The sequence below is a fragment of the Schistocerca americana genome, chromosome X, assembly GCF_021461395.2.
Source record: "Schistocerca americana isolate TAMUIC-IGC-003095 chromosome X, iqSchAmer2.1, whole genome shotgun sequence".
NCBI classification, from domain to species: Eukaryota; Metazoa; Arthropoda; class Insecta; order Orthoptera; family Acrididae; genus Schistocerca; species Schistocerca americana.
In genome coordinates, this window is record NC_060130.1 from 924,641,954 (window position 1) to 924,669,357 (window position 27,404).

Genomic DNA, 27,404 nt, shown 5'->3' on the forward strand with positions numbered 1-27,404 from the left:
AGGACAGCAACAGTTATACCACTCGATAAATCCCGTTCATATATCCTACATTTAATCCTCTTCCTTGTAATGAATGAAAGACACGAAAGCGGCAACGCCAACTGCCTGCCTGGACGCCGATGTCAGAGAATGAGTAACTGCCTCGCCACTCCGTATCGACAGCATGGGCCAGCGAGTAACATCGAAGGCAATTTGTCGTGGTTGCCATAACAACCAAAAGTGCGTCCTCTGCGACGCCAAAAGGGTAGGATCGGCGAGAAAGCGCTGGCCTTTGTTTTATAACTTTATCTTCCCTGCGTTCGAAGCTATAAACTCTATATTCAGGCTTGTTAGATTCCTTATTACCAGTAGCGTATACATTTTTCATCTACTTCGTCAGCGTCATTTAACAAAATAAGAGGTAACGAGAAAAGTTTTCCATTAAAATAACTTTATAAGCAGGAACTGATTTAATGGCTTCCTGCCTCGTGTTTCGCAATGAAGTCAACTTCGCAACGCATTATTCCTCTCAAAACATTATTCCACCTCAGCAAAGTCTTAGAGTTCTGATCCTTAGCTCTTTCTTTCATTTGAAAGTATGAAAACATAAAAGAAAACTGTCGAACGTATCCAGAATGTAAAATGATGGCATTAGAAAGATATCAGGCATTGTAATCCGTAAAGTTATGTAAAATAAATTTTATTAAATTTTCCGATCTGAGGCGATATGTAGCCACATAACGTAATTGGTACACTCAGCAAGAACATAGAATGTAAGTGGAATGTACAACACGCAAGATAAATTAATGCGTCTTGCAGCTGATGATAGCAGCATGCTATCGAAATCCGCCACGCCATTTTGTGAAATAAATGTAAAAAAAATGCCTCAAGCAGAAAAGTGTCAATGTTCATTTTTCAAATTTTCTGATACAGTCACAATCTTAACAAAAGGTTCAAATGGCTTTGAGCGCTATGGGACTTAACATCTGAGGTCATTAGTCCCCTAGAACGTAGAACTACTTAAACATAAGGACATCACATACAACAATGCCCGAGGCAAGATTCGAACCTGCGACCGTAGCGGTCGCGCGGTTCCAGACTGAAGCGGCTAGAACCGGCCACAAACCTAACAGAATATCATTTCAGTATTAATAAAATTAAAAATATTCGTTAGTAAGTTTGGTATAATTCGTACTTTCATGTGATAAAGGAACTGAGACCGGAGTTCTAGTTATTCACTCGCGCAAGTATCAATGTTTTTTTTTTCAAGGTCATAAACTGACGCTCTACGGTCTTCGAATATAGAAGTTAGGAAGGAAGGATGCTTGGGTTTTAGCGTTTCATCAACGAGTAGGTCATCAAAGACTGAGTACCAACACGGATGTGACCAAAATGGAGTAAGTAATCGGACGTATCCTTTCCAAAGGATCATTCTTAGAATGTGACTCAATCGATGTACGAAAACCACAGGGAATCTAAATCAGAATGGCTCGACGAGAGTTTGTACTCCGTTCCTCTCTAATGTGAGTACCATCCCTTCATTCCTGCTCCATCTCGATCGATTTAGTGAAGACAAGATGTAAAACGCAATTTAAGAGTAGTTTATGATTGTTGCACTATACTGATAGGCAGGAGGCGAAGTTTTCGACTTGACTGGAGACAGCTGCACAAATCAAAAAAACTTTTTAACGGAATTACACTAGTGTCGCATAATACAGGGAGCAACGCAATAAAAGGATCACTTTTTCGAAACTCCATAATTGCCTTCCATTGCGACGTAGAAGTTTGAAATTCGGCTCATAGGTGCCCTCTTCTGTAATGCTTCAAAAGCGTGGCGCCCTGCTACGTCACTCTTAGGCCCGATGACGTTTCAAACAACAAGATACGGACACAAGTGAAAACATGTCACAGTTCAGAAGGTCATGTGACGTGTAAGGTGACTTAATGATGTCACACAATTTCACCATAATTCTGCCCAACGAAACCGTGTACGTGTCACACGATGGTAACGTTGTCACAATCCCTCTTACCCACATTTCACCCCTTCTTTAGACGCCTCTAAAATGTAGGTTAGAGCAGTGACGCCCATCGTTGAGATCACGTTGTTTTCTCATGGGTGGCGGAGGAAAATATTTCAGACACTCCGCTGCTCAGAATTGACACGAAAAAGGCCTCATGGGTGGCATAAAGGGCGTAGATGAAGCCACTCCTTCCCTTGGGGCGTTGACCGCCATACATTTCACAGTCGAAAGCGGCGGTTCGCAGTGCGACGAGCAACTGGAATAATTCAGGTGAAATTGGGTGCCAATGTCACTTCATTAACCCGTTTTACACATCAGTGAGCTTCTGAGCTCTGGCCTGTTTTTCGCATGTGTCGACACATTTCTGTCTGAAGTGTCGTCAAGCCGGAGGGGATGTGGCGCGCCACACTGTTGCACCATTAAGACAGAGGAAGACTGCACTGTAGTTCCTTCTCTAGATTGTCGCACAGATGACAAAATGGTAGATATCGAAATAGAAGACAGAGGGATAGAAAAAAAAATTAAAATCGCTCAAAAGACAAAAGGCCGCTGTATCTGATAGGATACCAGTTCGATTTTACACAGAGTACGCGAAGGAACTTGCCCCTCTTCTTGCAGCGGTGTACCGTAGGTCTCTAGAAGAGCGTAGCTTTCCAAAAGATTGGAAAAGGGCACAGGTCATCCCCGTTTTCAAGAAGAGACGTCGAACTGATGTTGCAGAATTATAGACCTATATCTCTAACGTCGATCAGTTGTAGAATTTTGGAACACGTATTATGTTCGAGTATAACGACTTTTCTGGAGACTAGAAATCTACTCTGCCGGAATCAGTATGGGTTTCGAAAAAGACGATCGTGTGAAACCCAGCTCGCTATATTCGTCCACGAGACTCAGAGGGCCATAGACACGGGTTCCCAGGTAGATGCTGCGTTACTTGACTTCCACAAGGCACTTGATACAGTTCCCCACAGTCGTTTAATGAACAAAGTATGAGCATACGGACTATCAGACAAATTGTGTGACTGGATTGAAGAGTTCCTTGATAACAGAACGCAGCATGTTATTCTCAATGGAGAGAAGTCTTCCGAAGTAAGAGTGATTTCAGGTGTGCCGCAAGGGAGTGTCGTAGGAACGTTGCTATTCACAATATATATAAATGACCTTGTGGATAACATCGGAAGTTCACTGAGGCTTTTTGTCGGTGATACTGTAGTATATCGAGAGGTTGTAACAATGGAAAATTGTACTGAAATGCAGGAGGATCTGCAGCGAATTGACACATGGTGCAGGGAATGGCAATTGAATCTCAATGTAGACAAGTGTAATGTGCTGCGATTACATATAAAGAAAGATCCTTTATCATTTAGCTACATTATAGCAGGTCAGCAACTGGAAGCAGTTAATTCCATAAATTATCTGGGAGTAGGCATTAGGAGTGATTTAAAATGGACTGACCATATAAAATTAATCGTCGGTAAAGCAGAGGCCAGACTGAGATTCATTGGAAGAATCCTAAGGCAATGCAGTCCGAAAACAAAGGAAGTAGGTTACAGTACACTTGTTCGCCCACTGCTTGAATACTGCACACCGGTGTGGGATCCGTACGAGATAGGGTTGATAGAAGAGCTAGAGAAGATCCAACGGAGAGCAGCGCGCTTCGTTACAGGATCTTTTAGCAATCGCGAAAGCGTTACAGAGATGATAGATAAACTCCAGTGGAAGACTCTGCAAGAGAGACGCTCAGTAGCTCGGTAGGGGCTTTTGTTGAAGTTTAGAGAACATACCTTCACCCTGGAGTCAAGCAGTATTTTACTCCCTCCTACGTATATTTCGCGAAGAGACCAAGAGGATAAAATCAGAGAGATTAGAGCCCACACAGAGGCATATCGACAATCTTTTTTTCCACGAGCAATACGAGACTGGAATAGAAGGGAGAACCGATAGAGATACTCTAGGTACCCCCCCCCCCCCCCCGCCACACACACACACCGTCAGGTGGCTTGGGGAGTATGGATATAGATGTAGATGTAGAAGGTTGTAGGCGGCTTTGTGCCAAATTTCAGACTTCTACGTCGTATTGGGAGACAGTTACGGGGCTTCGAGAAAGAGATCCTTTAATTACGTTGCGCAGTGTGGAATGAAAGCATGGCTGCCCTCGAGTTCTTAGTGGCATTGTCACAAATATATATTTCTTATTTGTTGTTACTATTTCCCCTCCCCCCACACAGACCAGGCGGATGTTGGGCTGTAAGCGTTACTATCACCCTCTTCAGCCAAAGGGGAAACAGAACACGATAAAAGCAGAAACCGATAAAAATAAATTGAAAACTGAGATGGGGTGATTTGAAAATTCGAAACAATGAATTTAATAGAGGTTTTATATAAAATAAACTTGATTTTTCCTGTCGTTAATTTTAAGACAGGAATGCTAAAAGGGACATCGATAACAATAAAAATACGTTTAAAACACTAGACATGAAATTGTGGTCTTGACAATAAGTGCTACACTGTCAGTAAGAGGTGAATGACCTTCTAGAGGAAAATAGAATGTCGTTTGATAGAAAAACGTCAGAGGTTTAGTACGGTAGGAGAGTGTGAATATAAATATGGAGGACTGATGGGTAGTACTGATGGAGAAGGAGTGGATGTTGGAGAGACATAAAGGAAGGAGAACTCTGAGATGTCGGTGACACCATAATGTGAAAGGGGAAAAGTGGGTAAGGAGAGATGGAGAAAGAAGGGGAAAAAAAGGATCCGTGGTGAGGTAACATGGATGGTATGGAATTATAGTTGGTAGGATGGGTAAACGTCGGGAGGATTTCAAGGTCTGGGGGAGGGAGACGGTTGAAATGCTGTTGGGAGAGGATGTGGATAATGTGCAGGTGTAGGGTTGATGTAATGTACTGGTATAAGCGCTGCAGCGTGCTAGGAACAGATGTTAGTGGGGAGAAAGTAGAATTATTGTAGTCGAGTTTGCGGATGGTGTAAGTTTTCTCGAAGGTGTTCAGTTGTGAGTGAGGAGAGCTAGGAATTTGATGAGATGATAATGAGTCGATGTGGGGATAGGTAAACATATGCAGAAAGCAAGGCCGAGTGCATGACTACGAAATATATCTGTTGTGTTGCGATGATAAAATGTAAACTGTGTCATGTCACAGAGGTAAATATCATATGTCTGTCCTTAGTTTTAATAAGGTACATGTTGCGACTGTCAGACTCGAGTTTGCTTGGTTTGCTGAGAAATCAAGATTTGTTACGAAAATAACATGAATATGTGTCTAATACGAATATGTGTCTCTTAAGTTTCAGATATTTAAGTCACTCAATTAAAGTATGAAACACGTCACTTTAAAATAATAACAGTACAAGTCAAAGTACTTCGGTATACTGTTCCTTTTGCAAGTAACAATCTTCCCCAACAATGCGTACGCTCCCCCAGTATCGTTAAACACTTGTGTTTGTTTCACATTCACACTAAAGCAACTATTGCTACGTTGTGTTTCCACATTAATTAAGCAGGCAATCACTGATCAAGGAAGCCTTTTCACTTACGTTCTACTAGCAATACTTTTCTCGACGAAAATTACTTATATTCAGACACGATACTGTATCAACCATACATCTCTTAATTAATACCCCATGCCTTTCCGCGAATTAAGTGAATTACTGTAACACTTTTCTATATAAACCGAGGTAACGTTTTTAACTATTAATACCAAATCCTGCAGGTTATTTATCCGCGATTAGTACGGACACCGACTCCAGTACCAACCACATTAAGACGGCGCGTGACCACTAGCGATGAAACATTGTACATGAAGACATTGCTGCGTCACAGAAAAGGCGCACTCGGTTCTGAAAGTTCCAGAAGCCAGCGATAAGTAAGGAATACATTATCGATATGTTATTATATCAAAGATAGCAGTGGTCTTTACAACGTTCGAGGATTTGGAGGAACTGATAGAAAGAAGAAAGAAAACTGGCGTTCTACGGTTCGGAGGGTGGAATGACAGACCCCTTAATCGGGCAGGTACGTTAGAAAATTTAAAAAGGGAAATGGATAGGTTAAGGTTAGATATAGTGGGAATTAGTGAAGTTCGGTGGCAGGAGGAACAAGATTTTGGTCAGGTGAATACAGGGTTGTAAATACAAAATCAAATAGGGGTAATGCAGGAGTACGTTTAATAATGAATAAAAAATAGGAGTGCGGGTAAGCTACTAAAAACAGCTTAGTGAACTCATTATTGTGGCCAAGATAGACACGAAGCTCATGCCTACTACAGTAGTACAAGTTTATATGCCAACTAGCTCTGCAGATGATGAAGAAATTGATGAAATGTAGGCTGAGATAAAAGAAATTATTCAGGTAGTGAAGGGAGACGAAAATTTAATAGTCATGGGTGACTGGTACTCGAGAGTAGGAAAAGGGAAGGAAGGAAACATACACTCCTGGAAATTGAAATAAGAACACCGTGAATTCATTGTCCCAGGAAGGGGAAACCTTATTGACACATTCCTGGGGTCAGATACATCACATGATCACACTGACAGAACCACAGGCACATAGACACAGGCAACAGAGCATGCACAATGTCGGCACTAGTACAGTGTATATCCACCTTTCGCAGCAATGCAGGCTGCTATTCTCCCATGGAGACGATCGTAGAGATGCTGGATGTAGTCCTGTGGAACGGCTTGCCATGCCATTTCCACCTGGCGCCTCAGTTGGACCAGCGTTCGTGCTGGACGTGCAGACCGCGTGAGACGACGCTTCATCCAGTCCCAAACATGCTCAATGGGGGACAGATCCGGAGATCTTGCTGGCCAGGGTAGTTGACTTACACCTTCTAGAGCACGTTGGGTGGCACGGGATACATGCGGACGTGCATTGTCCTGTTGGAACAGCAAGTTCCCTTGCCGGTCTAGGAATGGTAGAACGATGGGTTCGATGACGGTTTGGATGTACCGTGCACTATTCAGTGTCCCCTCGACGATCACCAGTGGTGTACGGCCAGTGTAGGAGATCGCTCCCCACACCATGATGCCGGGTGTTGGCCCTGTGTGCCTCGGTCGTATGCAGTCCTGATTGTGGCGCTCACCTGCACGGCGCCAAACACGCATACGACCATCATTGGCACCAAGGCAGAAGCGACTCTCATCGCTGAAGACGACACGTCTCCATTCGTCCCTCCACTCACGCCTGTCGCGACACCACTGGAGGCGGGCTGCACGATGTTGGGGCGTGAGCGGAAGACGGCCTAACGGTGTGCGGGACCGTAGCCCAGCTTCATGGGGACGGTTGCGAATGGTCCTCGCCGATACCCCAGGAGCAACAGTCTCCCTAATTTGCTGGGAAGTGGCGGTGCGGTCCCCTACGGCACTGCGTAGGATCCTACGGTCTTAGCGTGCATCCGTGCGTCGCTGCGGTCTGGTCCCAGGTCGACGGGCACGTGCACCTTCCGCCGACCACTGGCGACAACATCGATGTACTGTGGAGACCTCACGCCCTACGTGTTGAGCAATTCGGCGGTACGTCCACCCGGCCTCCCGCATGCCCACTATACGCCCTCGCTCAAAGTCCGTCAACTGCACATACGGTTCACATCCACGCTGTCGCGGCATGCTACCAGTGTTAAAGACTGCGATGGAGCTCCGTATGCCACGGCAAACTGGCTGACACTGACGGCGGTGGTGCACAAATGCTGCGCAGCTAGCGCCATTCGACGGCCAACACCGCGGTTCCTGGTGTGTCTGCTGTGCCGTGCGTGTGATCATTGCTTGTACAGCCCTCTCGCAGTGTCCGGATCAAGTATGGTGGGTGTAACACACCGGTGTCAATGTGTTCTTTTTTCCATTTCCAGGAGTGTAGTAGGTGAATATGGATTGGGGGTAAGGAATGAAAGAGGAAGCCGTATGGTAGAATTTTGCGCAGAGCATAACTTAATCATAGCTAACACTTGGTTCAAGAATCATAAAAGAAGGCTGTATGGTTCAAATTGCTCTGAGTACTATGGGACTTACCATCTTAGGTCATCAGACCCCTAGAACTTAGAACTACTTAAACCTAACTAACGTAAGGACATCACACACATCCATGCTCGAGGCAGGATTCGAACCTGCGACCGTAGCAGTCCCGCGGTTCCGGACTGAAGGGCCTAGAACCGCACGGCTAAAAGAAGGTTGTATACATGCAAGAATCCTGGAGATACTAGAAGGTATCAGATAGATTAAATAATGGTAAGACAGAGATTTATTAACCAGGTTTTAAATTGTAAGACATTTCCAGGGGCAGATGTGGACTCTGACCACAATCTATTGGTTATGAACTGTAGATTAAAACTGAAGAAACTGCAAAAAGATGGGAATTTAAGGAGATGGGACCTGGATAAACTGACTAAACCAGAGGTTGTACAGAGTTTCAGGTAGAGCATAAAGGAAAATTGACAGGACTGGGGGAAAGAAGTACAGTAGAAGAAGAATGGGTAGCTCTAAGGGATGAAGTAGTGAAGGCAGCAGAGGACCAAGTAGGTAAAAAGACGAGGGCTAGTAGAAATCCTTGGGTAACAGAAGAAATATTGAATTTAATTGATGAAAGGAGAAAATGTAAAAATGCAGTAAATGAAGCAGGCAAAAATGAATACAAACGTCTCAAAAATGAGATCGACAGGAAGTGCAAAATGGCTAAGCAGGGATGGCTAGAGGACAAATGTAAGGATTTAGAGGCTTATCTCACTAGAGGTAAGATAGATACTACCTACAGGAAAATTTAAGAGACCTTCGGAGAGAAGAGAACCACTTGTATGAATATCAAGACCTCAGATGGAAACCCAGTTCTAAGCAAAGAAGGGAAAGCAGAGGGGTGGAAGGAGTATATAGAGGGTCTATACAAGGGTGATCTACTTGAGGACAATATTATGGAAATGGAAGAGGGTGTAGATGAAGATGAAATGGGAGATACGATACTGCGTGAAGAGTTTGACAGAGCACTGAAAGACCTGAGTCGAAACAAGGCCTCGGGATTAAACAACATTCCATTAGAGCTACTGACGGCCTTGGGAGAGCCAGTCCTGACAAAACTCTACCATCTGGTGAGCAAGATGTATGAGACAGGCGAAATACCCTCAGACTTCCAGAAGAATATAATAATTCCAATCCCAAAGAAAGCAGATGTTGACAGATGTGAAAATTACCGAACTGTCTGTTTAATAAGTCACAGCTGCAAACTACTAACGCGATTTCTTTACAGACGAATGGAAAAACTAGTAGAAGTTGACCTCAGGGAAGATCAGTTTGGATTCCGTAGAAATGTTGGAACACGTGAGGCAATACTGACCTTACGACTTATCATAGAAGAAAGATTAAGGAAAGGCAAACCTACGTTTCTAGCATTTGTAGACTAAGAGAAAGCTTTTGACGATGTTGACTGGAATACTCTCTTTCAAATTTTAAAGGTGGCAGGCGTAAAATACAGGGAGCGAAAGGCTATTTACAATTTGTACAGAAGCCAGATGGCAGTTATAAGAGTCGAAGGGCATGAAAGGGAAGCAGTGGTTTGGGAAGGGAGTGAGACAGGGTTGTAGCCTGTCCCCGATGTTATTCAATCTGTATATTGAGCAAGCAGTAAAGGAAACAAAAGAAAAATTCGGAGTAGGTATTAAAGTCCATGGAGAAGAAATAAAAACGTTGAGGTTCGCCGATGACATTGTAATTCTGTCAGAGACTACAAAGGACTTGGATGAGCATTTGAACGGAATAGACAGTGTATTGAAAGGAGGATATAAGATGAACATCAACAAAAGCAAAACGAGGATAATGGAATGTAGTCGAATTAAGTCGGGTGATGCTGAGGGAATTAGAGTAGGAAATGAGACACTTAAAGTAGTAAAGTAGTTTTGCTATTTGAGGAGGAAAATAACTGATGATTGTCGAAGTAGAGAGGATATAAAATGTAGACTGGCAATGGCAAGGAAAGCGTTTCTGAAGAAGAGAAATTTGTTAACATCGAGTATAGATTTAAGAGTCAGGATGTCGTTTCTGAAAGTATTTGTATGGAGTGTAGCCATGTATGGAAGTGAAACGTGGACGATAAATAGTTTAGACAAGAAGAGAATAGAAGCTTTCGAAATGTGGTGCTACAGAAGAATGCTGAAGATTAGATGGGTAGATCACATAACTAATGAGGATGTATTGAATAGAATTGGAGTGAAGAGGAGTTTGTGGCACAACTTGACAAGAAGAAGGGACCGGTTGGTAGGACATGTTCTGAGGCATCAAGGGATCACAAATTTAGCATTGGATGGCAGCGTGGAGGGTAAAAATCGTAGAGGGAGACCAAGAGATGAATACACTAAGGAGATTCAGAAGGATGTAGGTTGCAGTAAGTACTGTTAGATGAAGAAGCTTGCACAGGGTAGAGTAGCATGGAGAGCTGCATCAAACCAGTCTCAGGACTGAAGACCACAACGATAGAAATTTGGAGGAGCGGATATCGATGCAATATTTGCATAGGAGAGGATCAAGGTTTTTGAGACGGGAGAATAATAGTGGGATGTAATCTCCAAGTTTGGCCAGTTGGTAGCTTCAATTGTTTGTCTGTTATGGGCTTCCTGCTTGATGGTTACCAGGTGTAGTCGGTCGACGGGTAGTCCAATAAATTTTGGCGTTATAGTTAACTGAACAGGACCGTTGTAAATGGTGAATTCGATTCATGGAGACGGATGCTGCCAATAAATGGGTCAAATGGCTCTGAGCACTATAGGACGTAACATCTAAGGTCATCAGTCCCCTAAAACTTAGAACTACTTAAACCTAACTAACCTAAGGACATCACACACATCCATGCCCGAGGCAGGATTCGAGCCTGCGACCGTAGCAGTCGCGCGGTTCTGGACTGAAGCGGCTAGAACTGCTCGGCCAGAACGGCCGGCTTGTGTATGTCGATCGCGTACGTGACAATGAGTAGAGGGGACGGAGCCTTAGGCCACACACACAGTGGGCTGTAACAGATAGATTTTTGTTGTTAGGTTTTATCGTATCTTTCTTATGGAGTTCTTAAAATCATATAAAATAGATTCGCGGGGTTCTACACCGAAACTGCAGGACATTGAAATTAACTGTCAGAACTATTTGTTTAAACTGAATTCCTACGAGACTGATATTTATCACTGATTTTCAACAGAAATAATTATAAAAAACTTCTCTGTGACAAAGAACATGAGACTGCCGGATAATGATGGGACAGTTCATCTATAATTTAAGTTAGCATTTTTGTGTTTTCACTGAGGAGGTACGCGATTTATATTTAGCTGTAAGGATTGTCGCATGGTGGCCGTAGTGGTCTGGCAGGAATAACACTAGACACGCGCCATGTAGGTCCTGGGTTCAATCCTACGTAGGGGCGGGTATTTTACCTCGTCCCATCCCCTCCAGGAAGTCCCCAGGTCCACTTATACTACTATAAAGTGGGGATCCTTCCCGGGGGTAAAAGGCGGAACCACCACTCTCCTCCTCCTCCTAGTGTCGCTGCGACGAAAGGCTGCACTTTATCTGCAATCGGGCCAATAGCCTGGTCACGAGCCTGCACCACATACCCTACTTAACATAATGACACAGAGGAATCGACTTGATTCGGTTGTTTTATGGTAGATTCAGGTAATGTCTCGATGCTTCCGAGTGTGATTCATAACAGCAGTAAACTTTACATGTCGAACGCACGTAAAGAAGATGTGATAAATAAATGCTTTATAGATGTCTGAATGTTCAAGATGAAAAAATATCAGGCTTCCGTCAAAAGTGACTTGATAATTAGAGGAAAAGCTTGATCAAGTGATCACAGCGAATAGGCGTCTCATCTGCATTACAATTTCCCGGTATTACACCAAACAGTTAGCACGAAGGAATTATCCATCATCCGGATGGGACGGAAATAGGTAGATGCGATGTACATGAGCAGACAAACAAATGATTACAATTTCAGACAAAAATTATGATTTATTCAGCAGAAAGAGTTTCACAAACTTAGCAAACCGATAAAGCGTTGATCCACCTCCGACTCTTAAGCAAGCAGTTATTCGACTTAACATTGACTGACAGTTGCTGGATGTCCTCCTGGGGAATATCGTGCCAAATTCTGTCCAATTAGAGCGTTGGATTGCCATAATACCGAGCTGGTTGGAGGGACCTGCCCATAATACTCCAGACGTTCTTAACTGGCGAGAGATCCGGAGACCTTGATAACCATGGTAGACAGGCCCGGTTAGAGAACATTCTTCCACACACACTACTTATAATTTGGTACTCCCTCCCTCCCCTTCTTTTGCCTCGTGTCAGTTTTCGCTAATAATTGTGATAACTACTGTATACAAAACTTGCCCTTGGACGAGCTCGGTACCCCTCTCAGCCTGAAGCCACAAGCGGCCGCTGCTATTTTTTTTCTAATTGTAATACATTCTGTACACTCCATCTTTAGGCCACGAGTGGCCTACCGGGACCATCCGACCGCCGTGTCACCCTCAGTGGAGGATGCGGATTGAGGGGGGGGGGGGGGGGTCAGCACACCGCTCTCCCGGTCGTTATGATGGTATTCTTGACCGAAGCCGCTACTATTCGGTTGAGTAGCTGCTCAATTGGCATCACGAGGCTGAATGCACCCCAAAAAATGGCAACAGCGCATGGCGGCCTGGATGGTCACCCATCCAAGTGCCGACCACGCCCGACAGCGTTTAACATCGGTGATCGCACGGGAACTGGTGTATCCACTGCGGCAAGGCCGTTGCCCAATACATTCTGTACAGAAAACTTAAACTTATGGCGCCTCTGGCGCTGCTCTCAGCTTGGTGCCCCAACGCTGGCTTGCGTCGCTCGGGTTTTAAACCGGCCCTGAAGATAACATTCGGTAAGCACGAAGAAAAGCCATGTATGGGAAGGCATTACCTTGGTGAAATGTAAGCCCAGGATGGCTTTCCAAGAAGGGCAACAAGATGGGGTGTAAAATGTCGTCGATGTACATCGTGTTGTAAGGGTGACACAGATGACTACCGAAGGGGCCCTCATATGAAAAGAAGTGGCAACCCAGACCATTATTTCTGGTTGTCAGGGCGTATGGCGGACGACACTCAGGCTGGTATCCCGCCATTGTCTGGGGTGGCTCCAGACACGTCTTTGGCCTGGAATCTTATTGATCGGAGTAGAATTGTATTCAATGATGAGTTCTGCTTTGAACTGAGCCCCAATGATCAGCAAATACGTGTCTTTTGTTGCCCTTCATTTTAAGCCATCCTAGGCTTACATTCAGCAAGATAATACCCGCCTGCACTGGGCGAGAGTGTCTACTGCTTGTCTTCGTGCTTGCCAACCCCTACTTTGACTAGGAAAGTCACCAGATCTCTCCCTAACTGAGAACGTTTGGAGCATTATGGGCAGAGACCTTGCAACCCGCTCGGGATTTTGATAATGTGACGAGCCAGTTGGACAAAATTTGGCACGGTATGCCTCAGCAGGACACCAAACAACTCTGTCACTCAATGAAAATCCGAATAACTGCTTGCATAAGGGCCAGAGGTAGACCAACACTGTACTGAATTGTTCAGTTTGTGAAGCCCTTTCTGTTGAATGAATCATCCAATTTTTCTAAAATTGTAGTCAATTGTTTGTCTGTAAATGTGCAACACATCTCCCGATTTCGATCCCATTCGGATAATTTCTTTGTGGTGCATCTTTTTTTTGTCTTAGAGTGTATGTTAATGACGGTGCACACGCTGTAATGAGTAATACATTTACTATGAAATCCTATGCTTACAGATAACTGTAACATAAATAGCGGAAACACCAACCTTGGCTGCAGAAAGACTGCAGTTTATATTCGTTCTTTAAAAGTGGCTAACAAACACAAATATTACAAGAATATGGGTTTAAACTAAGGGCACTGGCGAAAAGGGATAGGAGAGCGAGAGATAGAGCATCGCTATATAACAGGAGTAATGAAGAGAGCGAGTGAAGAAGCTAGCAGATTGATTGAGAAAGGGTGCGTGCGATGACGTCTGTAGCACGATGGACAGCCAGCACTGCGGTTGCGGCTTCCCTTGAGACGGTTGCAGAGAGGCCTGCGCACTAGAGATGGGCAAAGTCGTTCATCCTTGGAAACTAGTTCACTGCTGATCGTTCTTTTTTGGGAACCGTTCATTTTTACTCGTTCACCATTCATTTGTGCTTGGTATATGGTTCTCATGGAAAACTGAAAACTGGTAGTGTAGGTGACTGAAGGATGGAGGGCACCAAGATGGGGCACTTGCCTCCCCCCTGGAGTATAGAGTTTTTATTCATTACAGAATTCTTACACACTATTAGAAGTAATTTCCGTGATTCTGCAGAACCTCTCGTTTAGCCAACTGTAGCGTTGTGTGCCTGATCGCAGGGAAATACACTCCTGGAAATTGAAATAAGAACACCGTGAATTCATTGTCCCAGGAAGGGGAAACTTTATTGACACATTCCTGGGGTCAGATACATCACATGATCACACTGACAGAACCACAGGCACATAGACACAGGCAATAAAGCATGCACAATGTCGGCACTAGTACAGTGTATATCCACCTTTCGCAGCAATGCAGGCTGCTATTCTCCCATGGAGGCGATCGTAGAGATGCTGGATGTAGTCCTGTGGAACGGCTTGCCATGCCATTTCCACCTGGCGCCTCAGTTGGACCAGCGTTCGTGCTGGACGTGCAGACCGCGTGAGACGACGCTTCATCCAGTCCCAAACATGCTCAATGGGTGACAGATCCGGAGATCTTGCTGGCCAGGGTAGTTGACTTACACCTTCTAGAGCACGTTGGATGGCACGGGATACATGCGGACGTGCATTGTCCTGTTGGAACAGCAAGTTCCCTTGCCGGTCTAGGAATGGTAGAACGATGGGTTCGATGACGGTTTGGATGTACCGTGCACTATTCAGTGTCCCCTCGACGATCACCAGTGGTGTACGGCCAGTGTAGGAGATCGCTCCCCACACCATGATGCCGTGTGTTGGCCCTGTGTGCCTCGGTCGTATGCAGTCCTGATTGTGGCGCTCACCTGCACGGCGCCAAACATGCATACGACCATCATTGGCACCAAGGCAGAAGCGACTCTCATCGCTGAAGACGACACGTCTCCATTCGTCCCTCCATTCACGCCTGTCGCGACACCACTGGAGGCGGGCTGCACGATGTTGGGGCGTGAGCGGAAGACGGCCTAACGGTGTGCGGGACCGTAGCCCAGCTTCATGGAGACGGTTGCGAATGGTTCTCGCCGATACCCCAGGAGCAACAGTGTCCCTAATTTGCTGGGAAGTGGCGGTGCGGTCCCCTACGGCACTGCGTGGGATCCTACGGTCTTGGCGTGCATCCGTGCGTCGCTGCGGTCCGGTCCCAGGTCGACGGGCACGTGCACCTTCCGCCGACCACTGGCGACAACATCGATGTACTGTGGAGACCTCACGCCCCACGTGTTGAGCAATTCGGCGGTACGTCCACCCGGCCTCCCGCATGCCCACTATACGCCCTCGCTCAAAGTCCGTCAACTGCACATACGGTTCACGTCCACGCTGTCGCGGCATGCTACCATTGTTAAAGACTGCGATGGAGCTCCGTATGCCACGGCAAACTGGCTGACACTGACGGCGGCGGTGCACAAATGCTGCGCAGCTAGCGCCATTCGACGGCCAACACCGCGGTTCCTGGTGTGTCCGCTGTGCCGTCCGTGTGATCATTGCTTGTACAGCCCTCTCGCAGTGTCCGGAGCAAGTATGGTGGGTCTGACACACCGGTGTCAATGTGTTCTTTTTTCCATTTCCAGGAGTGTAATATAGGGTGGCGCACGGAAAACCGGCCTCGAGTACAGACTGCTCGCCAATTACGGACGATGTGTTGCCCGTTACGAGCAGATACAACAAACAGACAAACATGTAATAATTAGGCAGTGAAGAAATAACAAGCTAATGCAAGCAACAATTGCGAAACAATCAATGACGATGTGTAGAGAGCTGGAGAAGAGAACATGAAAATCTCACGCGACGCGCATGGTCTATAGCTCATGCAGTCTTGGTAACCTGTTGGTCTCTGTTTCCCAACTTGTCTTGTATAAAATTCTTCGTTTTGACTTCCACTACATAGCTATGATACGTTGTAAACAATAATCGTTTACACCCTATATATACTTCACGTTGTCTCTGAGATCGTAGGCGAAGTAGAGACTTTATGGAAGCATAAAATAAAATGTGGTTTTCTTATCATACTTGTGTCACACGCTTGGTAAAAATTAGGCTTTTATGTTACATTATTAAAGTTAATGCAGCAATAATAATAATAATAAAGTTCGCAGTAATAAAGTTTTTGGTTTGGAAGCTCCTTATGAACAAATGTTTTTTAGATAATAAGTAAATACGATTTTATGGCAATCTATATCTTTTCAAGTGGAGAGGCACCGCTTTTCCTACTGAGCCAAAATGACCCACAACCCACTTTTTTTTTTCAAAGAAACCTAACTAGCAGGTAATGCAAATTGGAAACAACCAAACTTAAAAATAATTAGAGCCTTCCTAAATGTAATGTTTTGTATATGAAAGATACACGAAAATCGTTTTATATGAATTTTGTTACACTAAAAATTAAGCAACTTATTGAAAGTTAGTTGCTAAATCAAGTCGATGAAACCAAAAAATACAGGAATAACAAAAAAACTTGCCTTGTTATAAGTATGTCTTCTGCTGTTCATCGATATAATGAAGTGAGCTGATATGCCCTTTTGTTACCTGAAAAGACGTACCTATTAGATACAACGTAATTTTTATGTAATTTACGTAACTATAAAATACTTTTTGATTACCGGTCGTGGACCCTGAATAGCCACAACCAAGTGCAAGAACAGTTTGGAACACATGTAAAATGGGCGAGTGCAGTGAACGAAACAAACAACTGGATACTGAAAACTTGGAGCAGTCGGCAGTGGAACTGGGACAGGTGGTCATGCGAAGAACGAAGAGTGCGGCCAAGGGAGACCGAGACTGAGACGAGCACGCGACCGAGGCTGGAACGAGAACTGCCGAAGTGACCGCCGTGACCGAAGTGAACTAGTGAACTATGAACCGATCGTCCATCGTTCCCGGGAACTATAAGTAGACCGCCGCGACCGAAGTGAACTATGAACCGATTCGTTCCTCGGTTCTTTCGTTCATCTTGGTGAACCGTTCCTTTGCACCCGTTCGTTCGCGAACTACCCATCTCTACTGCCGACAAAGGTGCCCCCAACGACAACAGCAGTGCCATCACGTCATCTCTTCAGAAGAGGTCTGCTCCTATGTACAGCATCACATGGAGACTCCAAGGAGAAGGAAGATTTCCAGATAGCGTCAGACGGGCCCAGCAGCTATTGTGATAGTGTGGGGCGCCACTGGGTACACATACCGGTAATTCGGGCAGCAGCCGTTACCGTTCTGACATATTAAGGTCGGTGGCTTTGCTTTCTCTTCCAGTTCTGCACCACGTTCTCTCTCAGCAAGATAATTCAAGAAGCTATGTTGCCCGTGCTGTCATTATCTATCCGGATACGGAGGGTTTTGGACTGTAGCCCTGGACACTGGCCAGATCTCTTACCCACTGGAAACATCTGGTGTTGGGTTGCCGTGAGACTGGTTGCCACCAGTCGCTAATCACTATGATCGATGAACTTTGGACTAGATTTGAAGCAGCATGCAATGTACCCGTTTGTATCTTCAATGCTCATTTCGACTAAATGACCGGCAAGGTTAGAGCCATCGTTGAAACCAGATGTTTGAGTTCTGTGTACTAATACACAAGCCGGCCGAAGTGGCCGTGCGGTTAAAGGCGCTGCAGTCTGGAACCGCAAGACCGCTACGGTCGCAGGTTCGAATCCTGCCTCGGGCATGGATGTTTGTGATGTCCTTAGGTTAGTTAGGTTTCACTAGTTCTAAGTTCTAGGGGACTAATGACCTCAGCAGTTGAGTCCCATAGTGCTCAGAGCCATTTGAACCATTTGAACCTAATACACAAAGGAACTGAAGACATTTGGCGCACCTAAGACATTTTCACTACAAACTTTATTCTGTAATACCTAGAGGCTCCAACTTTCTTATAGCATTAGCTGCGTGTGTTTACAGTAACATATCTTAAAACCATAAATTAACAGCTACACGTTTTAGATAAAATACTGATAATTATAACATCATTGCATTGCGTCATTTTACCCGACATACCGTGTAAAATGATGTAGTGAGAGGAGTAAGTTGGAGCAAGGAATGGTATAAGAGATTTAGTTCAAAAAGGGCTCTGAGCACTATGGGACTCAACTGCTGAGGTCATCAGTCCCTAGAACTTAGAACTACTTAAACCTAACTAACCTAAGGACATCCCACACAGCCATGCCCGAGGCAGGATTCGAACCTGCGACCGTAGCGGTCGCGTGGTTCCAGACTGTAGCGCCTAGAACCGCTCGGCCACTTCGGCCGGCAGGTTTAGTTCCACACATCTTATAATACAAAACAAATGTATTAAATATTATGTTTGTTGGTCAAAACATTGAACAACATGGTTCAAAAAAGAAAATAGCGAAAATATCAGATTAATTACCTATGGAATAGATATAAAACAATGTTAATAGTTTTATTATAAAATAGTGACGAAAATAAAGAAGAAGACTCGAGTATAAGCGTATTCAGTAATTGGTCTCCTGGATATTTGTAAAATAACTAACACTTCTTCAGACAGGATTCACAGTTATAATTTCCAGGACTGTCCCACCCACTGCATTCAGAACGACACCAAAGAAAACAAGTAATACAACTGTACCTTTTCTCGTCATATTTGCCAAATTCACGACACACTATGCACAAATCTTTTACTCTGGTATGTTGTGCTGGATGGTTCTGTCTAATAGAAGTCCCATTATGAACATCAACGACGGAATTTTGTAATTCATTCGCCGTCGAAGAAGATCTCTTTATTTTACGGGTGTATGTCTTTGGCATTTGAGGAGAGGAACCCAGTCTTATAAAAAGACGCAGTAGGTCATTTTGCCTTTCAGTAAATATGCCTTAGCGTATCTCATTTAGCTACCTACTTTCATTAGTGTGAAACTGATGTGGGGTAAAATGACGCATTCGACTTCTGTGCGTCAAATTACTCTTTTTTTTCTTTATTGGATTTCGATCCCCCCCAGACGGAGGGCGGGCTGGCAACAGCACAATACGCCGCCCTACAGCCTACAGAAAAGTTAAAAAACAGCACCAGGAGATATGAAAAGCAAACAAAAGCAGGCGATAAAACGGCGACTGCTAAAAACTGAAACATGGAGAAAAAGATACAAAGAAAATGTGAAAACAAAACAGTCGTCGATGCTGATTAAAACACATAGGAAGTAGACAGGCAAAATTTAAAAAACATGGCGACAGTCTGGTTTCTGTTCACATGAGATAAAAAAAACACAACTAGCGACAGTATGGTGGCTGTTTGCAACACTGACAGGGGACGCAAAACACTGAACATTCACTTAAAACAGCACTATAGAGGCGACACGGCGGAACATGGCAGGGGGAGGGGATGGGAGGGGGAGGACCTGTACCGATGAGGGAAAAAAGGGGGGAGGAGAGGAAAGGAAGAAAGAGGGAAGCCGACGGAGGGAGGAGACATAGAAAAAGGGGGGCTGGGCGGACGCTAGAAGGAGTGGGAAAGGCAGTAGAGGGGGGAGCATAAACGACTCGGGGGAGAGAAGGGAGGCAGAGAGAGGGTAGATGGGGAAAAAACGGGATGGAAGGGGGAGGAGAGGGAGCCCAGGAAAAGGACAGAGGAAGGGAGGGGGAGGTGAGGATCAGATTTGATAGGAGGGATAAATGGAGGGAGAGAGGGCATCATCTGGGAGGGGCAGTTGACGGAAGCCACCTTGGGAAAGGAGATGAAGGGTGTAGAGGTGGAGGGTAGCGGGACACAACGGTGAAGGCGCGGCAGAGGGTAGGGGTTGGAGAGGAGAGGAGCAACCAAGGGATGAGGGGGATCAAGGCGGCGGGAGGTGTAGAGGACATGGATTTGTTCGAGGAAAAGGAGCAGGTGGGGAAAGGAATCAGCTTGTAGAGGATCGTCGTGGAGCGTGGGAGGTGCATACGGAAGGCGAGACGGAGTGCATGGTGCTCGAGGATCTTCAAATTACCCCAACAGGCATGGCTTGTATAAAACTATAGTTCCACACTTGCGCTATGCTTAAGGAAAATAATACTTATATAATCGTGAGTGTCAATTGCAGAAATAGGCATAACAACTAAAACTTGTATTTTATCATAAAAGGAAATGGCTTATCTCTTAGAAACTAGAGATGAAATATTACATGAAACAAAGACAAAACAAACTCTTGCTTCTTGCGCCAACAACTGGCAAGTAACTCTTCTCGCACTCTGTGTGGTTATTTGTATTACTGAGCACCAGATGGCAGCACCATCCAGACAAGAGCAGCTCTTCCAGTTAAAAAAAAAAATATTGACGTGCGTTATTTTACCCTCTGTGCCAATTTCCCCTACTTTCCCCTACCCATGTTACCATAGTGATATTCAGACATACACTGGAAGTCATACGGATTTAAATAACATCTTACGTTATTGTGACGTTCCTAAAATTCACACGGTACCAGCCTCAGTTACATTTAAACACTTACCAACATTCACAGCGCCTGAGTCGAAAACCCATCTATAGGGCTACTTTATCAGCATGACACCCTGAATACATACTGCTCCACCCTCAGACCTCGAATGCCTTCTGAATACTGCGTATCTCTAATTCCCGCGTCCCACCGAAAAGAAGACCTTGAAAACCGCACCAACCAACCACGGCTCGTGGTTATTTGTTGACCTATCAGAGAATGTCTGAAGATGGCCTTGTAAGCCGAAAACCGGTTAACACAATAAAAGCAATACTGTAGAACAAAAGCAAATTAATGCTTTTCACTTATTGTAATGTTCTTAATGTTCTACCAAGAAACGACGGAAGATTCAGTTAACACGAAAGAAAAATTGTTGTCAGAAATCCTCTCCTCTCTTTTGATGAGTCGCAGAGGAGTTCACGCTAAAACATTAGCCGCCAATCAGAGCTCCGCTCTTGCCTTTATTGTATGAATTACTAAAATCAAACAGGCCGCACTAAGAATAAGGTTTAATTAACCAACGTGCTTCAGTGAGGCTACTACAGAAATAGTAGTGGCCGTTGTGAATGAGATTCAGAATCGATAACTGACGAGAGTTTCGACCGTAGGGCATCGCCGTGCGGTAGCAGTTTGCGTGTCGCGTGGAAGGCCATGGTGAGAGGAAACGATCGTAAACACAAGAAATGTGTCTGCAAATATCAGGCCGCTTCGTCGTTCTAAACTAGTGGTTATATTACACGAAATATGACTTAGTAGTTCCTGTATGAAGCACTGTGTTCCTCGCAACTACGCTCCTGGAAATTGAAATAAGAACACCGTGAATTCATAGTCCCAGGAAGGGGAAACTTTATTGACACATTCCTGGGGTCAGATACATCACATGATCACACTGACAGAACCACAGGCACATAGACACAGGCAACAGAGCATGCACAATGTCGGCACTAGTACAGTGTATATCCACCTTTCGCAGCAATGCAGGCTGCTATTCTCCCATGGAGACGATCGTAGAGATGCTGGATGTAGTCCTGTGGAACGGTTTGCCATGCCATTTCCACCTGGCGCCTCAGTTGGACCAGCGTTCGTGCTGGACGTGCAGACCGCGCGAGACGACGCTTCATCCAGTCCCAAACATGCTCAATGGGTGACAGATCCGGAGATCTTGCTGGCCAGGGTAGTTGACTTACACCTTCTAGAGCACGTTGGATGGCACGGGATACATGCGGACGTGCATTGTCCTGTTGGAACAGCAAGTTCCCTTGCCGGTCTAGGAATGGTAGAACGATGGGTTCGATGACGGTTTGGATGTACCGTGCACTATTCAGTGTCCCCTCGACGATCACCAGTGGTGTACGGCCAGTGTAGGAGATCGCTCCCCACACCATGATGCCGGGTGTTGGCCCTGTGTGCCTCGGTCGTATGCAGTCCTGATTGTGGCGTTCACCTGCACGGCTCCAAACACGCATACGACCATCATTGGCACCAAGGCAGAAGCGACTCTCATCGCTGAAGACGACACGTCTCCATTCGTCCCTCCATTCACGCCTGTCGCGACACCACTGGAGGCGGGCTGCACGATGTTGGGGCGTGAGCGGAAGACGGCCTAACGGTGTGCGGGACCGTAGCCCAGCTTCATGGGGACGGTTGCGAATGATCCTCGCCGATACCCCAGGAGCAACCGTGTCCCTAATTTGCTGGGAAGTGGCGGTGCGGTCCCCTACGGCACTGTGTAGGATCCTACGGTCTTGGCGTGCATCCGTGCGTCGCTGCGGTCCGGTCCCAGGTCGACGGGCACGTGCACCTTCAGCCGACCACTGGCGACAACATCGATGTACTGTGGAGACCTCACGCCCCACGTGTTGAGCAATTCGGCGGTACGTCCACCCGGCCCCCAGCATGCCCGTCAACTGCACATACGATTCACGTCCACGCTGTCGCGTCATGCTACCAGTGTTAAAGACTGCGATGGAGCTCCGTATGCCACGGCAAACTGGCTGACACTGACGGCGGCGGTGCACAAATGCTGCGCAGCTAGCGCCATTCGACGGCCAACACCGCGGTTCCTGGTGTGTCCGCTGTGCCGTGCGTGTGATCATTGCTTGTACAGCCCTCTCGCAGTGCCCGGAGCAAGTATGGTGGGTCTGACACACCGGTGTCAATGTGTTCTTTTTTCCATTTCCAGGAGTGTATTTCGTGAGTGAAATATCACGAGTGACGCTGACATTACATGTTCTATTAAGGGGGTACGACGTCAAAAGGGCCGATTTGGAGCAGGAGAGGCACCACAGGACATTTTAATTTGCCAGCGGGAAATCCGGGTTCGAGTGCACAGTTTGAGTCGTAACACGACGTCCTGTGGCTGAACGAAAAGCATTATTCAACGTGGTGGCGTTGCTGTCACAGTTCATTCGAGCCATAATCCTTAGGTAGTGGTCATCCACTGCAGTAGTAGTCCTTGGGCGGCCTGAGCGAGGCATGTCATCGACAGTTCCTATCTCTCTGTATCTGCTCCATGTCCGAACGACATTGCTTTGGTTCACTCCGAGACGCCTGGATACTTCCCTTGTTGAGAGACCTTCCTGGCACAAAGTAAGAATGCGGAGGCGATCGAACCGCGGTACTGACCGTCTAGGCATGGTTGAACTACAGACAACACGAGAACACGATCCATGTACCTCCTTCCTGGTGGAATGACTGGAACTGATCGGCTGTCGGACCCCCTCCGTCTAATAGGCGCTACTCATGCATGGTTGTTTACATCTTTAGGTGGGTTTAGTACCATCGCTGAACAGTCAAAGGGACTGTGATACAATATCCAAAGTCAACGTCTGTCTTGAGCAGTATTTGAATCCGCGGTGATGCAAAACTTTTTTGATGTGTGTAACATGCCGGCTTCTGTTGTAGGCGAGGGTAAACACCGATAAGTGGAAACGTCCATTAATGACTGGGCCAGTCTAGTGTTAGAGAAAACTACACAAATAAGTAATCCTGGTACAATAACTGCATTTATTAGAACACTCGAATGCAACTTAGAGCTTGGGTATAATTGAATACAAATTTCACTTCCTGGAACAGGCAATTCCAATAATTAAGACTACAACCTGACATACTGTACAAATCTGAAAGTGCCTCTTAGAAGTACGTCTCTACCAAGTTATCTTTCAAGAGGACTTCCTTTAGGTTTACTGTACTGCTGGCGATACCATTCAGTGGTGACTTCCATAGATGGTAACTCGCTGCTTTCTCAGCATGGACTCCAACAGTGGAATGATCGTACTGTGAACTCGCTGTGAAATTAATCTTGAGGCACGTCAGTGCTGATTATATTATCACGCAGATGAATATACTCAATCCGCGTGATTGGCTCCTGCTGGACAATATGATAAACTGCTACCAGGATATTATCCAGGGGGCAATTGGAGGAAGGCTTGGTAAAGTAGTTCCGTCGGCTGCGGTGCCCTCTTGAGGTGCCCGCCACTGTCATCCCTGCACAACAGCTGTGCCTGCTGATTATGTGACGAGTGACGTTGTGCCGTACAATGAGATGTCTGGCGGTCGCTGGAGGACGTAACATCCCCATCCCCCTCCCCCTCATGGGTAGAGTAGCGAAGAACCTTCGGTGTGAACCATAACCGCGACTGTGGTAATGTCTGTCTGGTGCCCAATCGTTACTTGACATAGTAGATCGCTGCCTCCATGCTACAAACCAGTAAACGTGAAACGTCCACTTCCTCCCTGCAGGAAGACAGGATAAAGGCTCCTGGAGCTGAGATGGGGACGGGCCAAAGGAACTGATGTTCAAGAGACAGGTCAGATGCGGAAGGGCAGCAGGTGCGCTCGGCCTGGCCTACCCATGGGAGGCATCTATGGGGAAGCAAAGGCCTAGATGGAGCACTGCCGTAGCACAGGAGGGGAGCTAGGAGCACCAGGAGGCGTTGTCATGGAGGACCACAGATCCAGACAGAAGGTGCTGCCCAAAGAGATAGTGAGACACTCCCAGTGGTGACATGTTCCCGAGAGAATAGTGCCTGGAAGGAGAGCAGTATTGAATAGTGGCTTCTGTCTGAAGAACATCAGCAAAAGAACCATTCGTGGTGGAGGACGTGGCTGGTGGGTCCTTCCGAGGCACATACAGCTAGCCACACTGGAGGATGAAGGATCGTGCAGCATGAAGTAAGCTTCAGAGTCTGACATTATGGGGTGAGGAAGGTTGTGGACTGCATAGATTCGCTGATGCACTTGGCATCCGTGAAATGTCTCATCTTGTGACTTATGTGCACGTGGTGAAATCATTCAGGATGACAATCCAGTTTGCGTCCTGAAGGTGCTCAAAGGAGTGGAAGAGCAGCCGATACCCTGGTGGCAGTTGCTCCGAACCAGGTGTGGCAGCAAATAGTGTGGCACCACTGTCAGCCACCTCTGAGATCTGGACGTGGGTGCTTGAATCATGGATACATAGACACAGACGCTGTAGAAGATAAGGGCTCAAAATGTTAGTTGAGGTGCGCGAGTGAGTAACAAGTAAGTGTCCCAGATCACTGACTGAACTGTAATCCTCATGCACCTGACAGCTACATCGAAGTGGAAACTCGTGGTTATTATAGCTTTTGAGAGTACCAGAGGAGAACAGTTGCGGAGAAATAGTTAAAGCATAAGTACCTGCATTAATAATAGATTTAGAGGACACAGTATCCATTTTAAATTGAACAATGTGTCAGACAAAGGTCATAATCCACAAAAATCTCATCACCAAAATGTACAAGAATGGAGACAACATTATTCTGAATAGAATTGACAGGATAACAAATAGTATTATCGTTATCTATACTATCTGTAGTTGAAAAACACTGTGAGCAGTATCACTATTAGAACATCGTAATTGAATATGATACATCTTATTCTCAAACTGATTGATATAAGAATCAGTTTATCAAGCATGAGTTTACGAGTCATATAGAAACACTGGATCGTCTGTAGCACTGGAAGGACCGGTGCGGTGCAGTGTTTGTAAAAATATTTCAGCTTTGTGACCCCATTTGTGGCCAAATAAGCATTTCAGGCTCCGAGAAGGACAGCACGACATGTCATGGTGGATGAATTAATGGGCACGAGATTTGACGGGCGACGTCAGATTACTGGTAAGGGGCGAGTCCTAGTCCTGTGGTATAGCCCAGGTTCTGGTGGTGAGTCACCCGTCGATGAAATGGAGTCCGGTTTTTGAGGTGCAGCGTAATGCCTAGGTGACAGACAACCAGCAAGAGAAGGGGATGGAGCCGAATCCTGAAGTGTGGCCCGAGGTCCTGACTTTCGTCTGCAACGGCATCTGAAACACACCAGAATCGTCGCATTGAAATGATCGTGCAGATTTTTGAGCCTGTCGGAAAGTATGCAACACTAATAGACATTCTTTTAATGAGGTGTTGCTCAAAGGAGGTCGTTCTACAGCCCTGAGTGGGACAGCAAACCGCAACATATCTCTGACCGTGGAATCCACATAAGACCTGAGTCATTTCGAATTTTCACATGCAAACTGCCAGTCACGGATTAGGAATTACAAGGAATCAATCCATTCAGTATATGATTGTCCAGATTTCTTTTAACAACGAAAAAACTTTTGACGAGATGCTGTCACAGGAAGGTTAGCATGAAAATATGTACCTAGTTTATACGTTATGCTTGTATAACTCAATTCACTGGTCCCAGGCCGGGTCGAACAGGGAGAACACGAGGAATGATCGCCGAACATCAAGGCAGTGATGCGTCACGTCCTCCAGGTAGCATAGCAACCGGCACTGAGCATCTTCCAGTATGTCCAGCGTAGTCTTTAGCGATTGGAAAAGAGTAAACATGGAAACAGAGAAGTCACAGGTTCTACCATCTGAAAAATTACGCATGCAATAAGAACTAGTAGCGCAGAACGCACAACCAATCTCTGGCGGTGAGCAAAACACTGTCCAGAGTTCCAGCACTAGGTGACTGTGGAAATGGTGGAACCACCAACAAAATACCCAGAGAACAGAGCAAGCACCCTGCACTGCAGTCGATTTGTGAAAAGACGTAAAAAGTTCTACGACATAGACAGCCACAATGTCAATGCGTATCACTTGGAAACCGGCCGGAGTGGTCGTGCGGTTCTAGGCGCTACAGTCTGGAACCGAGCGACCGCTACGGTCGCAGGTTCGAATCCTGCCTCGGGCATGGATGTGTGTGATGTCCTTAGGTTAGTTAGGTTTAATTAGTTCTAAGTTCTAGGCGACTGATAACCTCAGAAGTTAAGTCGCATAGTGCTCAGAGCCATTTTGAACCAATATTCAAACCTGAGCACGTGTAGGGAAAGTGGAGGCTTCGAATCAAATAATGATTACGTGCAAAAGATGCGCCAATGTTGCATGCGTGTCACCAGTACCACTGCTATGTTTGTCAACACAGCTGTTACAATGACCGACTGCCACCAGTGTAATCCACTGGACTATTGTAAGTGAGGTTATATGTTGATAATTGGCCGGCCGGAGTGGCCGTGCGGTTCTAGGCGCTGCAGTCTGGAACCGAGCGACCGCTACGGTCGCAGGTTCGAATCCTGCCTCGGGCATGGATGTGTGTGATGTCCTTAGGTTAGTTAGGTTTAATTAGTTCTAAGTTCTAGGCGACTGATGACCTCAGACGTTAAGTCGCATAGTGCTCAGAGCCATTTGAACCATTTTTTTGTTGATAATTGGGGACGAC

The 27,404-nt window shown here is 45.9% G+C and overlaps 1 protein-coding gene and 1 pseudogene across 1 annotated transcript in view; one reads left to right on the plus strand and one right to left on the minus strand.

The window, feature by feature from the left end:
* Positions 1-27,404, plus strand: part of LOC124556403 — a 692,955-nt gene that overhangs the window by 199,677 nt on the left and 465,874 nt on the right. The gene's annotated exons all lie outside the window — the stretch shown is intronic.
* Positions 12,659-12,776, minus strand: LOC124557012 (annotated as a pseudogene).